We start from the raw sequence: 18,841 nt of genomic DNA, 5'->3' as shown, positions 1-18,841 counted from the left end.
TACCTCCTAGTTGATTATTGAATTTAAAGGTAAATAAGAGCCACAGATAAAGTACTCTTGAGGATTAACTGAACCCCACAGGAAAAAGGAACATTTGGTAGGAAAGATTTTGAAAAGGCTTTTTGTAGGTGATTTGATGAACCTCTTAAAGACTCGATAAAACTATGATGTGCAAAAATGGGATTAAGAGCATTCTGAGAAGTTAAAGATCATGGAGAAAAGCACAACTGTGGGAAACGGAATGCATTAAAGAACAGTCAGTAGCTGAGTAATGTCCCTGTAGAGAAGTCATGTATCATAATACGTTATACAAAAAATTGGTAGCCATTCTGTGGATGACCTTAGTGGCCAGGAAGAGAAAATTGCACTTACTTTGGTAAGCAATGGAGACAGTTTCAATGCATTAGAACAGGCAAAAAGGAATCTGTCATTTGCGTACCTATTATGTGTCAGGATGTTCTTTGGGTTTCCCTGGAGATGGGGCCTGAGACCAGGGCTTGTGTACATGTAGTTTAAGAGGAGGTCCCCAGAGTAGACAGCTTGGGAGTGGGAGGCAGAAACAGGAAGGAAGAAAGGATGTATAATAGTGCATTATCCAGCTGGCTACTGGGTGACTTCTGAACGCACGGAGAACGCTTCCCAGGCTGTGTGCCTGGTGGAAATGAGCATGGGACAGCTATTCATTGGTGCTTTGACACCACTGTTTAGTGGCATTAACTCACCCACAGTTCCACGCCAACTTGCTTGTATGTAAAGTGTTCAGAGGAGGGATTTTCCCTTAGAATAGATGTTTTCTGAGAACACAAGGAATTTCCTATCACAGCTGTGTGTGAAAATGGAAGTGGGCTGAGGGGTGTGAGCTGTGCTAAAGGTTTTACAGAGCTTATCTCATTTGATTCCTACCTTGTGAAATAAACATTATTTCAACTTAGGTTAAATATTTTAGGTAAGCTAAGTCAAAGCAACCTTTCAGTCTCACTATATATCTCTGAAAATACCCTAAATTCTCACCATTACTTGAAAATACGATTTCATTTCGTGTCTTTGCATATACAATGCCCGTATTTAAAACATCCTTCTACATCCAGGAGCAGGTTCTTTGTCTTATTCATTTTTTAAATACTCCAATAGCTATTACAATATCTGGCTTCTAAGGCTCAGTATCTTTTCCTTCTAGCACAAATCCTGCCAAATTTACAAATTGGTGATATTTTAAAAGCAAAGATAAGTTTGACTTTAACTTTAGGCTCTGCATTTGGTTGCCAGTTTCAATTCACAGATTTTTTGGTCAATGCACCACCTTCTTGATCAATTAGCAGTTGGGATAATCATAATTAAAATACATTTTAAGGACTGAAATGTTTCTAATTTTGTCTTGATGTGATTAGTATTTTATTCTACTCTGTTGGTGTGAGAATACTATATCCTTTATGTTTGCACCCATATCATTGTGCTTTTCCTACTACTGGATTAATTCTTAATGTCCTTTTCCTTTAGTTTTGTATGTTTATGCCATTGAAAGATTTTACTTCATTTCTAGGCACATGTATATAACAGGGTAAGAAAGTAAAACACTAATGGCAGAATATGGCAAATAGTATATTCTCACCTCTCCTGACCTTTCTATGGTGCACATATTTTATAGGACAAGCAGATGTCTTTATCTGCATAGCTCAGTCCTCATGTGCAGTTTTTTTTATTGGCCTAAGTCATTTCCAGTGGCAATTTCCTAGTGAGGGTTTATCTCCAGTAAAATGTTACTTGCAAAGCAATATTTCCAATAAAATAAGTGTACTCTGAATACAAGAAGAAATCAATATGAAGCAAAATCAGTAAAGTTCACCTCGCATCTCTGGGATGTTATTTTTATCCATTCCTCCTTTTTGACTTGCAGTTAAAATGACAGTATTTACAACCTCTTATAGACAAACTATATGAGAGTTGGGGGATAATTTATGTGCCTAATTGGATAATTAATCTCTCATCACAAGTGAACTTCCTTATGATAGTGTTTATTATGAAATTGTCTTCGATGCTATCAGAAGCATAGTCCTACTATTAGAACTCCATAATTATGAATTTTATTGTTATTTTCTCTGACTACACCAGTCCGATAACCAAGGCATAGCACTTGGTTAAGAGTCTGGTTTTAGGAAGAAAAACTATTCCAGATTGTTAACAACTAGATTTATTGTATGCACTGCAGGAGAAAGTAGGTCTGAAAAAATAGCACAGATATAAAAGTTCAAGTTGAATATTTTTACCAATCTATTCACTGGAATGGGTAGAACTGATGGAACCGTTACACTATTAATGAGACCTTTGCAAGCACTGAGTATCTATAACGGTTCAAATTTTAGGGAACATTTAAACCCGTGTGTCCTAAATTCATCCAAATCAAAGGTATTTCCCACATAGCCTCAGACTCGTCAGTTCAACACATTCTACTGTCGGCCTTATCTAGCTGCCTCTAGTTTCAACAAGACTCTTATCAGTAGGCTTCTTCCTGGAGGTTGACTCCACGTTCCCTCCCCTTCAATCCATCATTTATGGCATTTCTGGAATCATCACTTTAAAACACAACCACAACTTTCCATTCTCTTCTTCAAACCCTTAAATTGAACTTCATTATCTAGCAATTTGCAAACAAATTTCTCAGTCAGGCATATCCTGGCTCCCTCCTGGGATGGCCTCAATTTTGCTATTCCGAAAGTACTCAGTGATCAGCCTAGACTCTGGAGCAAAACTGCTCACACCAGAATCCCAATCCTGTCGTTTACAAGACTGGGGAACTATTTGCTCTGGACTGTATATTTAGGCCCCTCAATTCATATGTTGAAACCCGAATATCCATTGTGATGATACATGGAGGTGGGGCTTTTGGGGTGTAATTAGGTCATAAGGGTGAAGCCCTTATGCTATGGTCTGAATGTTTATGTCCCCTCCAAATTCATATGTTGAATTCTTGATCCCCAAGATGACAGAGTTGGAAGGTGGGGCTTTTGGGGGTGACTGGGTCATGACAGAAGAGGACCCACAGAACTCCTTAGCCCTTTCCATCCTGTGGCGTTACAGCTAGAAGACTGCGTCTATGAACCTGATTTTGGCCATGATTTTGGACTTCCCGGCATTCAGAACTGTGAGAGATAAATATTTGTTTCTTTTATGCCTTTCAATCTATGGCATTTGGTTATAGAAGCCCGTACTAAAATAATGCCCTTGTAAGAAGAGACATCAAAGGACCTGCTTCTTTTTCTGCTCTAACCTGTGAGGATACAAAAAGATGACCATCTGTAAAGCAGAAGAGGGTTCTCACCAGGAACGTGACCATGCTGGCACCTGATCGTGGACCTCTCAGCCCCTACAACTATGAGAAATAAATGTTTGTTGTCTAAGCCGCCCTGCCTGAGCTGACTGAGACACTGTCTATACTCCCTCCCAGGCAGTTATCTCATCTGTGTACGTGAATAGTAACACTGCCTGCTTCAGAGGGGCGCTGTGAACAGTAAGTGAGGAGACTGCCTCATGATTTTCTTTCTTTCTTTTTTTTTTTTTTTTGTGGTACGCGGGCCTCTCACTGTTGTGGCCTCTCCTGTTGTGGAGCACAGGCTCCGGACGCGCAGGCTCAGCGGCCATGGCTCACGGGCCCAGCCGCTCCGCGTCACGCAGGATCCTCCCGGACCGGGTCACGAACCCGTGTCCCCTGCATCGGCAGGCGGACTCTCAATCACTGCGCCACCAGGGAAGCCCTGCCTCATGATTTTCAATGATGAGTTAGTTAGTCACTGACTGCCCCACTGACTGTCCTCCATATCAGGATAAATTGGACTCCTTGCTCTTCCCTTATAAGCTGCAAGCTTCCCCCATCTGTATCTTTTTTGCATGTTCATCCATCTGCTTTTGCTATCCTCTCAGGCTCTACAAGAGTGACTGTCACAATCCGGTCCCTAGAATGTACTCATCTTGCATAAATGAAATCTTACACCCAGGACCACAGCCCCCATTTCCCCCCCGAGGCCCCAGCAAGTGCTCTTCCACTCCCTGCTTCTATGAGAATGACTATTTTCGATTCCTCATGTAAGTGGACTCATGCAGTACTGGTCCTTCTGAGATGGGCTTATTTCGCTTACCATAGCGTCTCTCATGTAGTCCATATACCTAGCAACACAGTATTGTGCACTTAAAATGTGTTAAGAAGGTAGAGCTCTTGTTAAATGTTCTCACAAAAACAGGGCTTCCCTGGTGGTGCAGTGGTTGAGAGTCCGCCTGCCGATGCAGGGGACACGGGTTCGTGCCCCGGTCCGGGAAGATCCCACATGCCGCGGAGCAGCTGGGCCCATGAGCCATGGCCGCTGAGCCTGCGCGTCCGGAGCCTGTGCTCTGCAACGGGAGAGGCCACAGCAGTGAGAGGCCCGCGTACCACAAAAACAAAAACAAAATTCTCCTAACCATTCTCCTTAAGATTAATTTCAACGGAAACTTTTCCTAAAGGCTTTTCTCATCCAATTCATGGGGAAAAGATGCTTTTCTCTTAGTTATCTCTCACATTACTAGCACTTCTATTGCTGTACGTATCATTTTCTTCATTTGGTTGCAAATAGTTGGGTTTCTTTTATTTTGTTACTGGTCTGAAAACTTCCTGGAGGCTAAAATGGCCTTCTGCTCACATCTGTGTCTCCTGAGGTATCTATCACAGAGCTTGACACCAATGAGGTACTATATGAGCACATTTTAAATTTCATATGATGAGTTCCTGGAGAGTTCTGCAATAAGTGCATAAGAAGCAAAGTGGGTCTTCCCAATCACTCAACACAAGTACAAAAAAGGGTCAATTCCTTCAAGGTATGTTGCTTTGGCTTCCCTCTTAAATATCCAATTGCCTTTACAATGTGTACCTGAATCAGTTAACAAATGTAAGTTGTTCTTCTGAAAATTTAGTAACAAAATCAATGTTAAGGTAATTCAAGACTTACATTTGGCAATAATGTTTTTTTTTTTTATGATGCGTTCTTAACTGACACATTTTCTTAAGAGAATTTTCAAGGGTTAGCCAACACATGAGGCAAAATTTAAAGCCCCATGTTTTTCCTACAGTTGGAAAATGTGTCTTGGTCCAAAATCAAGTGAACTCAACCTGTATGTGCTGAGCAAATGTGGGCAGCAGAAATCTCCCAGCAGTTTGATAACAATGTACCCTCCTGTCTCTCTATTACTTACAAAGTGGAAGGCAAAAAAGGATGTTACAATACAAACAAAAGTTAAAATAGATTCTGTGGAGAGTTTATATAGCTTATTAATCATAGTATATCCCTTATAAATTGTATAGTCATAATATTTCTCAAAAATCTGTTCTTACAGTCTTCCTGATAAGTACAAACAATGAACATGGCTTTCCTGATTATACAGACAGTAAATAATGCCACACACCTGGTAGTTGGTATTATAATTTGTGTCTTGATATAGAGCAGAGTTTACCCTATTAAATGTAAGAGGAAACGGTATTCTTAACTCTAATATATTTTTAAGGAAAGACCTTTGTCTTACTAATGTTATCCTTAGAAAATTCATATTCTTAGAGCACTCATTTCCAAATTGTATCAAATAATACAGATATCTAGAGTGATTTATATCAAGCACAAATATTGGGGTGATAGTAAGATCATTTAGACAATTTTATATCAAGTTGGCTGTTCTTTCGAAAATTTCACAAATATTTATTATTATGCATCTTATTGAGCCAGGAGCTGTCCTAGGATGTTTGAGATACACAATTGAGAAAAAAAAAAAAAAAGAAAGATCTTTATACTCATATGTCTTACTTAGTATTTGAATACAACCAACACATTAGGAAATCAAATAAATTATGTATTGTGATTGAAAATGGAAAGTGGTGTGGAGGATTTTTCCCAGTAAAATATATAATATGTAGACAGATATTATCTTTCCCGTGGCCTGAAAATGGCTTATGAAAAGTATATATTAAAATAAAAATAAATGGTGAAAATGACAAGAACCTGGAGTCTCGAACATATTATATTATGTTAGGGAATTATGAACCATATGTGTATTCTTTTAGTATCTTAAATGCTCTGAAAAATGATTCTTTTCCTTACAAAACTACCTGCAAGTCTTCCTTAACACATCCTATATTTTCCCTTAAAAAAAAAAAAGATTCTTCTATCCTTAGATAGAATCATAAATTAGGATGGCTCAGCCCCATGGAATTCCTACAATTTAACAAATGAATCTGAACGTATGGTTTACACTCCCACAAGGACTGAAGTCAGCACAGAAAGGTATTCCCATATGGTTTGTTATAGGATGATTCCCTACCAGTCACATTAATTATTTTACAAGCTGAGAAAACATATTGGCAACTCACTCTACCAAGCATGCTGTACAAGTGTGAAGGAAATAGTTTGTTCTATGGGAAGGAATAGAAATGATTGCATATCACAAACCCCAATTCTGGACACAGGTGTAAGATTATATGTTAAAGTATAAAAAATTATTCATATATTTGTCCTCTGCCATGTGGAGACAGAATATAATGGTATCTTAGAGAATTCTGGTGTTTGTGTTTATATTAGAAACCAAGTTGCTGAATATCTGTTTGTAAGTCATTTAATCTCTCAGTGCATTTTAACAACTATTTTTGCAAATATAGGAATTATACTACTTTCCTCTGGCTTCTGTACTACTTTCCTAGGGTTGCCATAACAAATTACCAAAATCTTGGTGGCTTCAAACAATGGAAATTTATTCTCTCATAATTCTAGAGGGTGGAAGTCCAAAATCAAGATGTCACAGAGCTGAACACCCTTTATAGGCTCCAGGGGAGAATTTATTCTTTGCCTCTTCTAGCTTCTGGTGGCTGCTGGGTTCCTTGGTTTGTGGCCACATCACTCCCATCTCTGTCTGTGTCTTCACATTGCCTTCTCCTCTGTGTGTCAAATCTCCTTTTGCATCACTCTTATAAGGACACTTACTGTTGGATTTAGGGCCCACCTGGATAATCCAAGATAAGCTTCTCCTCTCAGCATCCTTATTTTAATAACATATTTTGCCATATGAGGCAATATTCTCAGGTTCTGGGGATTAGGATGTGGGCATATATTTGGGGATCACCATTCATAAATGTTAGTTCTTAACAAATACAATATAGTATACAGAAACATAAATGGTACAGTATTTGAGAAAATGTTCTCAGTTTTTCTGATAAGGTTGCTTTAAGGAAATGTTCGCTTTAAATTGAAAATAAATAAAAAAGCAAACCAAAACTTTCCTTAGGATTTTTCTGAACTAGGATAATGTTCTCAAAATCTTATAAAAGTGAAAATGTGAGGCTCTTCTCTTCCCAGCAGTGGAGTTCCCGTTCTATTTATAACATATCGATTTATTTCAAATGAAAAGACTGAAGTGATCTTCTCTTGTTTTTCTCCTCTTTTTCTAGCTTTCAGATATAGATTCTTTGGCTGACTTTGTTCCTTTAATACAGAAATATATCTTAAAGGAGAAATCATGAATGTTTGGACCATGATGGTAGCATTAATATACATTCAAGACTGCCCCCAAGAATCTCCCAGGTCACAGTCTCCCAGGTACATAGTGATTGTACCTTGGTGCAGTGTGTGGTCAGTTTTGGAATTTGAATATCACTCTTCCTTTTGGCACATATTAAAGTGTCTACAGAAACAGACTGCCTATTCTATTTATAGAATTTGAAGCCTGCCAGCTCCTCTTGAATTGTTTTAATAATTTTCCATAAACAAATACCATAGGATATGGCTGCATCTAACGGAGGACTCAATACATACATCTTTCAGCTTTAAAACAAACATGATGACATTGTGCAGTGTCTAATGATAAGGCAGTAATTGTAGACAGATTTGTTTTCCAAATTTAAGACTTTCCCAGAGGGTTCTCTGCAGTATTTCTAGTTAAATATTATAGATTAGTCAATGCAGTGGCATGTAGAAGTTAAAATAAAGCAAACCTTCAGAATGAGTATAAATGAACATTCGAAAAAGACAATATGTTTCCTACTATTTGCAAATAATCTCAAAAATACAGTGTAAGAATTTGTGTGTTTTTCTAACTATGGAACACTTTTCTAGTATCATTCATGTGCAATTAAATATCTATGTGAGTGAAGAGCTAATTTTATTGCATTTTCTATCTTACATATTCTATGCCTGAGAATACTCTTTCTTGTTTGAATAACTCTTTTGAAATAATTCTTAAAACAAGTATCTTCCGAATCCTAAATGGGGATCTATAATCTATTTTTCAATCACTGGTCACAAAATTAGTGTGTTTGCATAATTTTACCTCTGCTTATTCTCAGACTATATTTTTTACAGCCATTCTCATCACACACATTAAGTTTCAGGAATTAATGAAACACTCAAGAAAATACTGAGTACATAGCAAAGTTCCAAAAAAGGGATGATTTCATTATTTTCCATTACCTGGAATCATTTTGAGCTTTTCGAAAGCCAATGCACCTTTTAAAAAATTCCCTACTCATAAAATAAGAACATTTTAGCAGTTAAGAAGGAATGCAATACAAACACATCTTTGAGTATCCAGGGATTTTATGTTATATCTCAATATTCTCACTATCTACAATATATCACAATATCCTCTCAAAATCCAACTAATATCAGTATTATAAACAGCAGTGGTTACCAATAGGAAAACTGAGAGTAGGGAAATGTTGTGATCCAACCACCTTTCCAGATTTACACAATTGCCAGTTGATTTGAGGGACTGAATGTAGCACCAGTGGTCATGCTGCTTCCTTTCTCCAGGCGGCAACACCAGTTCACCACATTTTTCCTAAACTTACAGTCTCCATAATGCTTAGTATGTTGTCTTTTCTATATTGAGTTCTTAAGGATGAATTAGCACTGACTTAAAAAGGTCATGAATACACGCTGCATGATAGAAAATTCATGTTTGTTGTCTATAATAATAATATCTTTGGTGTTTTCTAAGCTTAATAGACTATTATCTGAAACTCTGCAAAACAGTTATATATTGAACTGTAGTTTATATATGATAAAAGTCTTTAAAGTAGTAGAAAAATTGTTTATTTTCCTAAACTTATGAAATAATTTTATGTGAGCATAAAAATTATGAAACAATTCTTTATTATTTCTAAGAGATGATTTTCCATAATACTTAAAATACCTCTTTCACAGCCCTTATCACATTGGAAAACCATTCATTTTGCTTGTCTTCTCTCTTGCATTAGAGAGAAAAGTGCTGGTAGCTAGGAATATATTGATTTTATTTTTGTATATCCAACATTTGCACGTAGCACCAAACACATTGTAGGTATTCCAAAAAACAAAAACAGAAAATCTCAAACGAAGACAAATACATCATTAGCGTCCACCAGAAAAATATTATGACATTATCTCATTTCATAAATGTATAAGAAGAAGTCTTGCCGGTTTGTCTTCAAACATGAACAATTTATCTTCTTTCTAGTTAGAAAAAATGATAACAGAAGACTACTAGAACTCAAAGGCCTTCTAAAGTTTGTCCATATAATCAGCCCTAATTTCAGTGTGAGGAAAGAGAAGCTCAATAATATTAAGTGACCTTTTCAAGTATCTGATTAGTGACACAGAAAGGAACATCTACTGAGTCTTTGCTCTGTATATTGTAACTTCACATAACCCAACAAGCTATTCTCTACTTTGTGATTTCATTACATGACCTTCTCATATTAAAAGGTGTATTTATATTTAAAATATTCATTTAGTGTCTACTAGCGTATTGGACCTTGGTGAGGCATAAAGAATACAGATTAAAAAACAAATAAGTTATAGTAAAAGTGACAGGGTTTTTAGTTGGGAGAAGGTTATTCAGGCCCTGTAGAAACTATGACTATATTCTTTTTACAATGTTGCTTCCATCAATAGCACATCTGTCCATCAAGAAACATGGCAATATAATGTATCAAGTAAATCCATGATGTTTGGTAAATTTTTTTAAATGTTTGTGGTTATGGTCACATCATATCACTTAAGATGGACAAGACTGCTTAAGAGGTGGCATATGTGTAGCAGAGGAAAAAGGATAAAATACGTTGAAAGAGCAAATGGAAAATGTAGTATTGTGTATACAGGAACGTATACTAGTGATGGAGCTGGAAACAGGAGTTACCTCTAAATGGGGACGAAAGACATTTTGGAGTGATGGAAATGTTTTAAAACAAAATTTTGTAGTGGTTATACAACTTGATACATTTACTAAAAATCCTTGAATTTTATGTCTATAGTGGGTGCATGTTATAGTATATTGGTCAACACAGCTGTTTTGAAAAAGCAACAAAACTAAGTCTGCTTCATTATTTTTTCCCACTACTCCCTGTCCCCTCCCATTAAAACAAATTTGAAGAGTAAAATGTTGGTGTTACTGATTTAGAATGAGTAAATATTTTTTCAGTTATTGGAAAATACAATAATTACATTTTTCAAGTAAAAAAATAACAATTGTAGATATATGATTCTTTGGCTTAAATGCAATCATTTTGTTTAATCACATATTTTATATTCTCTGTGATATTATCAGTTTTTCATTGAAAAGGAACATTATTAAAGGCCCAAAGTGTCTTAGAGTTGGAAATCATGTATATGTCATTTCATTCATGTTTTTCTTTTCAGGTAAAAATCCTTCAGAAAGTCTATGTTTTAAGTTGGCTGCTAGCTTTAAATGTTACCATTATGTAATAGTATTCTTCAGGAGGTATCATTTTCTATTTATGCACTGTGGTCAAATCTGAAAATTTTAGAAACACTAATTTATTTCAAATTTAAGAATGCACTTAATTTTCTTTTTTCAATGAAGTATTATTTTAAATGAATTACATTTAGCTTATGGGTTCTAATCAATTAATTAAATATATCTGATTCTTCTTTTCATGTGACCATTTTATCCACTTATTGACACAATTTGAAAATTATAAATGACTTATTTGACCAGTGAGAAAACAACAGATGCACACATATCATAATTGTTGGAAATTTTGGTTGCATATAGTATCCTATGCGCTTCCACATTCATAGGAAGGGGCAGTCAGGAAAGGATAAATAGTGCTTGAAGTGAGAGGGCAGAAATAACAGCTCTGTGCTTACTGCCTCCCACCTCTGTTTATTCAGGACAAAGGACAGAGCTTAGACAAAGTGACCTCCAGAAAAGCCAGTGAGACAAGAGGTGACATCATGTCATCTCATAAGACCTCCCTTCAGTTCTTTATGGCAGTGACAGGAAGATCCAGTAAAGAGGTGTCATTTAAAATGACGTCACTGCACTGTACACCATCCAAAGTGTTCTGCACACATCCAACAAAGATCATTCCACAGGTAAATATGCTTTTCAGAAACCATTTTAAATTTCCTTTTTCCCCTACAGGTAAGAACACACTATGGTGTTTTAGAAATTAATCAGAAGAATCTTGGAGTCTGGGAAATGATTTTTTTAGTATTAGAAAGGGTATTATATTCAAAGGAGCGTGTATAAAACAGCACTTTTTTAATGGGAAGGGAAAAAAAGAAGGGTTTCCCTAGACCCTTGAAACTCATAATGAAAGCGAATCCTCATAATCATTTCAGTGGAGAATCAGCAGGCTCTGCTCCAGTTCCCGGCAAAGGGAACGCTGAGCAAGGAGACCTAGATTTGTGTTTCCTCTCTCTCTTGCTTTTTTGCGTTTTCAACTAGTCCCCATTTAATGATGCTCTTTTGTGGTGTGGCCCTTTTAACATCAGGGCTGGGTGGGGGGCGAGGGAAGAAGGTAAATCCTCCAAGGTTAATTACTTCCTTGAACTCTTTCACTGATAAATGATGAATTTCTCCAGTGATGCTAGGGCTGTCAATCCTCCAAGGTGGGCTGCCCACTTAGTCCCACCCCAGCTTCCTTCTGTCAGCCTCCTCTTTTATGGCCCTCTTTGAAGTGCTGATTCAGGAGGACATACAGCAGTGAGATTCAACTAGGTATTGGCGCTAGGACACTTTTCAGGTGAGTCAACTATTAATCTCCTGGTGGATGACCTGTTTCTTATATGGCTCTCAGGGCCAGATGTTCAGTCTTTCCCTCACACAGTATTTACCATTTAGGGAAGCCAAATGGTCACGAGTGTCCAAAATTGGCCAATTTCTGTGTAAGAGGAAAAGCTCAGCTTTTTAAAATATCAATGATTCTTAGGTTTAATAGGTAATGTTCTTTATGTCATATTGGAATTTTACATAATTATTGTCACTACTTGATATCATGAGCCATCTGATGTCTGTAGATCTTAAGGCATAACGAAATAACGCCCTGTTTTTACAGTTTAGGATTTAAGTTCCCTGAATCCTCCACAATAATACCCAAATTATCAGATGGATTTTGAGTCTGGATTTGCATTACATTATCAGTCTGGATTCCTATTAAAAGAAATATTAAATAAACTTTTTTCTTATGGTTCATAATTTATTTTACATGTCACTTCTCCTAATTTTTCCTTTACATTTTAATTTATGTGATCGTCTTCATCCGTAGTCATTAAAGCACAGAGCTAAGAAGTAAGGACTTCGAAATCTGCTCTTTCATAGAATCTCTGTTCTTCCTTGAGCAGCTAGTTCAACTTTCTGTACCTCTATTTCCTCCAGTGCAAAAGTAAAAGAGGTGATATGAGTACCTACGCCAGAGAGGTGCTGTAAGGATGAAGTAAGATAATACAATATAGTCCCTCTATAGTGTGATATGTTGGGATGACATTACTGTGAGATTTATGAAATAACCAGGGAGGATTTCTGCAGACAGCTGCCCTTAAGCCTGAGGGGTTGAAGTAAATTCCTCCCAATCTGTCACTGTCTTAGGAAGTCTTGCTGTGTTCTGCGGCCATAGTCAACTGTGAGTTAATACATCCTTGGGGAGGACTCTGTGCCTGGTGGCTGCTTTGCAAATCTGGTTACTCTACTTCCCATTCAATACAATCTTTTCCTATACCCTCATCTCCACGTCTCACCCACATGTTCCCATTAGAAGATAAGAACTTTAGTCTGTTATTTTCAATAGAGCAGGGGGAGGAGAGGATGGCTTGGGTTCGCAGTGGTGATGAGTTCAAGGTAAAGGACGAGAGCAAGCATGCATCGTATCATAACCACATTGATTCATCATAGTGCTTTACCGTGTATGTAGAGAGATGAGAAAGCAGACTTAGACTTATTATGAGCATTACACGGAGTAGCTGTCGTTAGTACTCGTACTATCATCACTACTGTCTTCATTCTTTCCTGCCGGTATTTCCTGGCTCATGGGACGGCAAAACGTGTTACTCCTCTTCTGAGCTCAATAATACATATTTTATTTTTATATGAAAAAAATTCTCTAATTATATATAGTTAAAAAATCATCCATTAAAGGGTTAGACCCTGAAGGCCAGTGCACAAGTCATTTCTTTTTTTTTTTTTTTTTTGTGGTACGCAGGCAGGCCTCTCACTGTTGTGGCCTCTCCCGCTGCGGGGCACAGGCTCCGGACGCACAGGCCCAGCAGCCATGGCTCACGGGCCCAGCCACTCCGCGGCATGCGGGATCCTCCCAGACCGGGGCACGAACCTGCGTCCCCTGCATCGGCAGGCGGACCCCCAACCACCGCGCCACCAGGGAAGCCCCATTTCTTTAAAATCCGTGCATTATACAGTTTGTGACACATTGTTAATACTCAAAAAATGCTTAACAAATAAATGAAATGTATATTTTAATCACCTTGGGAAATGTTGGTATGAAATTAGATAATAAACTAATAAAAGATATAAAATGTGTCAAAATGAAAAATAAAAATGAGATTTTATTGAATATCAGCATTGAATACATCAACATTCTTCATGCTTACATTTTTTTTTATACAGTAGGTTCTTATTACTTATCTATTTTATACATATTAGTGTATACATGTCAATCCCAATCTCCCAATTCATCCCACCACCACCACCACCCCCCGCCGCTTTCCCCGCTTGGTGTCCATACGTTTGTTCTCTACATCTGTGTCTCTATTTCTGCCTGGCAAATTGGTTCATCTGTACCATTTTTCTAGATTCCACATATATGCATTAATATACGATATTTGTTTTTCTCCTTCTGACTTACTTCACTCTGTATGACAGTCCCTAGGTCCATCCACATCTCTACAAATGACCCAATTTCATTCCTTTCTATGGCTGAGGAATATTCCATTGTATATATGTACCACATCTTCTTTATCCATTTGTCTGTCATTGGGCATTTAGGTTGATTCCATGACCTGGCTATTGTAAATAGTGTTGCAATGAACATTGGGGTGCATGTACCTTTTTGAATTATGGTTTTCTCAGGGTATGTGCCCAATAGTGGGATTGCTGGTTCATATGGTAATTCTATTTTTAGTTTTTTAAGGAACCTCCATACTGTTCTCCATAGTGGCTGGAATACGTTAACGTTCTTAAGAAAGATGATGAGTTGGGAAAGCAAGTTGTATGTGGGGGAGGTGACTGATGGGGAAGATACGAACGAGTGGGCAAAGTTAGGGGGAAATGATTAAAAGTCCTTTCATACCCATAAGGCTTACAGCTTCGGCCTTAACCTGCTTGAGTTCAGGAACTAGAGTTTAGCCTTGGCTCCTCTTGCTCATGGATCTAAATCCTTGCAGAGACCAGTGCCTGATTCCTCAACCACAGCAAGGACAACAGCAATGGTGGACACAGGCAAATAAAAGGACCTCAAGATACATCAATAAATACAATTCTAACTTGATTTTTTTTCTTGGCTCCAAAGTGATGTGTCCAGATATTACAAATTAATCCTCTAATCAAATCATTTCTCAGTCCAAGTCCAAAGAGTAATTGGTAAAAATACTGAATACCATGTCAACTTTAACAAAATGCACAACATGAGAGGTGTGAGTTAAGTTTTATTTGGGGCAAAATGAGGACTACAGCCCGGAAGACAGCATCTCAGAGAGCTCTGAGAAACTGCTCCAGGGAGGTGGGGGGGGGGGGAGGTCAATGTATATGACTTCGGTGAAGGGGGAGTACATGCAATCAAGCACACATGTTTTGCAGGTTTCTGCTAGTCTCGTGAAGGTTACTGCTAGTCACGAGGAACAGATGTCACCATAAAGGATTTTAGTGCTTTTCTAGATATGAGGAGATGCAAGAATTGGGCTCATAAAATCAGCTCCTGGAAAAATCTGAAGACCTGTTTTTCCAGTTCTTGCCCGAGCACAGGGGGCCTCATTGCTGCTCTCCACCCTGAACCGCTTTCAGGGGGTTTCAACAGCTGCAGCAGCACCTGACCTAATCCTTGTAGAGGTGGATGGCAAGTGCCAACGGCAAGTGCCAATAGGTACTTGACAGAGCCCCCTCGTGGTCATAAATTTGACCATGCATTGGGACCTTCAGTACCCTTTAGCTAAATAAATGCCTACTTGCAAAAACGCATGTTGTGAGAGATATGCCCAATAAGGATTTGGGCATTTCATGATTTTTACTAGTTGTAGCAAAAGACAGCTTCTGTCCTCCATTCCAAGGCTTTCTAAATAGTCCAGATCCATAGGCTCTTCTCTTTCATCTACAGAAGCTCTGACCAATAGTCTTTCTATAGAAATGGTCTTCATGAAAGTCAAAGGAATCACCAAGGATTTCCATTTTTGATGATCAAAGACAGAAGAAAGAAGCTTATTTATAATATTCTACTTGGAGCTAAAGGAAAAGAGAAGATCTAAAAATAGAGAAAATATTTGTATAAGTAGATAATTCTACACAACCACAAAAATTCCAAAAACTTCAAAACATACATAAACATTTCAAAAGAGGATTCCAAGAAGACAGCAGAGTAGGAAGCACCAGGAATCTGTCACCCACTGAACTGGCAGAATCTGTCTCGTGCAACTGTCTTGCAACTCTGGAGTATGTTGAAGGCTTACATAGTAAGTGAGGGTTAATTATGGTCAATTTCAGCTCTTCTTAGCCAACCTTTATAATGAAGGTATTTAAGGGACAGTTTCTCCTACTGACCATGAAGAGCAACCATCCTTTCCATTTGTCTAACCCTGTTACATGTCATGAAGTAGTTGAGTTGAGAGAGTGTGACATAATGTCTGACCATATACCAAGGGTTTGACAAAATGTGCTCTTGAATTCATTGTAAAACTTCCCAGCAATTGATGGAATCATTAAGAACAAACATTAAGTTGTTTTATTTCATTGTATTCTAACACTAGCAATGTAGTTCCAAGAAAATATATTGATTTGATTATAATAATTGATACTTTACCTGCAGATAGAATTCCAGGTTGGAAAATGATCCCCTGAAGGATTTTAAAGACACTCTTCCATTGTGTTTTAGCTTCCATGATGTTACTGAGAAATCAGATGACTCTGATTACTTTGTATATGGTCTTACATCATTATTCCTTTCTGTCTGGCAAAATTATTAAAAAAAAAGAACTTGTCTCTAGAGTCCTTTGCATTATTCACATCATTTTATATATGGTATTACATAATGGAGTGAATATATACTAAAATGAGAACAACATATTTATTAAAATATTAGGAAGTTATTTTCATTTTATACTCAAACTTTTAAAAATAGTAAAACAGGGCTTCCCTGGTGGCGCAGTGGTTGAGAGTCTGCCCGCCGATGCAGGGGTCACGGGTTCGTGCCCTGGTCCAGGAAGATCCCACATGCCGCGGAGCGGCTGGGCCCGTGAGCCATGGCCGCTGGGCCTGCGTATCCAGAGCCTGTGCTCCGCAACGGGAGAGGCCACAACAGTGAGAGGCCCGCGTACCACAAAAAAAAAAAAAAATAGTAAAACACCTAATTTTTTAATCAATAGTGACTTCAACTAATAATTGGTATGATATGGAAAACAAAGCAAATATTTCTATTAAGAGTAAATTGCATGGAGACCTTCAAGACTCCTCAAGATGGTGGAGGAGTAAAATGTGGAGATCACCTTCCTCCCCACAAATACATCAGAAATACATCTACATGTGGAACAACTCCTACAGAACGCCTACTGAACTCTGGCAGAAGACCTCAGACCTCCCAAAAGACAAGAAACTCCCCACGTACCTGGGTAAGGCAAAATAAGAAAGAAAAAACAGACAAAAGAACAGGGACGGGACCTGCAACAGTGGGAGGGAGCTGTGAAGGAGGAAAGGTTTCTATACCCTAGGAAGCCCCTTAGCGGGCGGAAACTGCGGGGGGTGGAGGGGGTAAGTTTTGGGGCCGCAGAGGAGAGCACAGCAACAGGGGTGCGGAGGGCAAAGCGCAGAGGTTCCCACACAGAGGATCGGTGCTGACCAGCACTCACCAGCCCAAGAGGCTTGTCTGCTCATCCGCCGGGGTGGGCGGGGCTGGGAGCTGAGGCTCGGGCTTCGGTCGGAGTGCAGGGAGAGTACTGGGGTTGGCTGTATGAACACAGCCTAAAGGGAGCCAGTGTGCCACGTCTAGCCGGGAGGGAGTCCAGGAAAAAGTCTGGAGCTGCCAAAGAGGCAAGAGACCATTGTTTCAGGGTGCATGAGGAGAGGGGATTCAGAGCACTGCCTAAACGAGCTCCAGAGACCAGCACGAGATGTGGCTATCAGTGCAGACACCAGAGATAGGCATGAAATGCTAAGGCTGCTGCTGCCGCCACCAAGAAGCCTGTGTGCGAGCACAGGTCACTATCCACACCTCCCCGCCTGCCCCAGGAGCCTCTGCAGCCCACCACTGCCAGGGTCCCGTGATCCAGGGACAACTTCCCCGGGAGAACACACAGCACCTCAGGCTGCTGCAATGTCATGCCGGCCTCTGCCGCCAAAGGCTCGCCCTGCATTCTGTACCCCTCCCTCCCCACAGCCTAAGTGAGCCAGAGCCCCCGAATCAGCTGCTCCTTTAACCCCGTCTTGTCTGAGGGAAGAACAGACACCCTCAGGGGACCTACATGCAGAGGTGGGGCCAAATCCAAAGCTGAACCCCCGGAGCTGTGCGAACAAAGAAGAGAAAGGGAAATCTCTCCCAGCAGCCTCAGGAGCAGCGGATTAAAGCTCCACAATCAACTTGATGTACCTGCATGTGTGGAATACCTGAATAGACAACGAATCATCCCAAAATTGAGGAGGTGGACTTTGGGAGCAACTGCAGACTTGGGGTTTTCTTTCTGCATCTAATTTGTTTCTGGTTTTATGTTTATGTTAGTTTAGTATTTAGAGCATATTATCATTGGTAGATTTGTTTATTCATTTGGCTGCTCTCTTTTTTATGTGTATGTGTATGTTTCTTTGTGTGATTTTGTCTGTATAGCTTTGCTTTTATCATTTGTCCTAGAATTCTATATGTCAGTTTTTTTGGTTTTGGGGGGTTTTTTAGTATAGTTTTTAGTGCTTGGTATCATTGGTGGATTGGTTGTTTGGTTTGGTTGCTCTCTTCTTTTTTTCTTTCTTTTTTTTTCTTTTTTAATTACTTTTCAATTAAAAATTTTTTAATAACAATCTTTTTTATTTCTTATTTTAGTAACTTAATTTTATTTTATTTTTTCTTTCTTTCTTTCTTTCTTTCCCCCCACCCCCCCGCTCTTCTGAACTGTGTGGCTGACAGGGACTTGGTGCTCGGGCTGGGAGTCAGGCCTGAGCCTCTGAGGTGGGAGAGCTGAGTTCAGGACATTGGTCCACCAGAGACTTCCCATCCTCACATAATATCAAATGGCAAAAGCTTTCCCAGAGATCTCCATCTCAACACTATGACCCAGCTCCACTCAATGACCAGCAAGCTACAGTGCTTGAAACCCCATGCCAAAAGCTAGCAAGACAAGAACACAACCCCACC

Source organism: Delphinapterus leucas, chromosome 14 (assembly GCF_059928025.1).
Source record: "Delphinapterus leucas isolate spDelLeu-1000000601 "Yukka" chromosome 14, BTC_Dleu_Yukka2, whole genome shotgun sequence".
NCBI lineage: Eukaryota > Metazoa > Chordata > Mammalia > Artiodactyla > Monodontidae > Delphinapterus > Delphinapterus leucas.
This window is presented reverse-complemented; position numbering follows the sequence as displayed.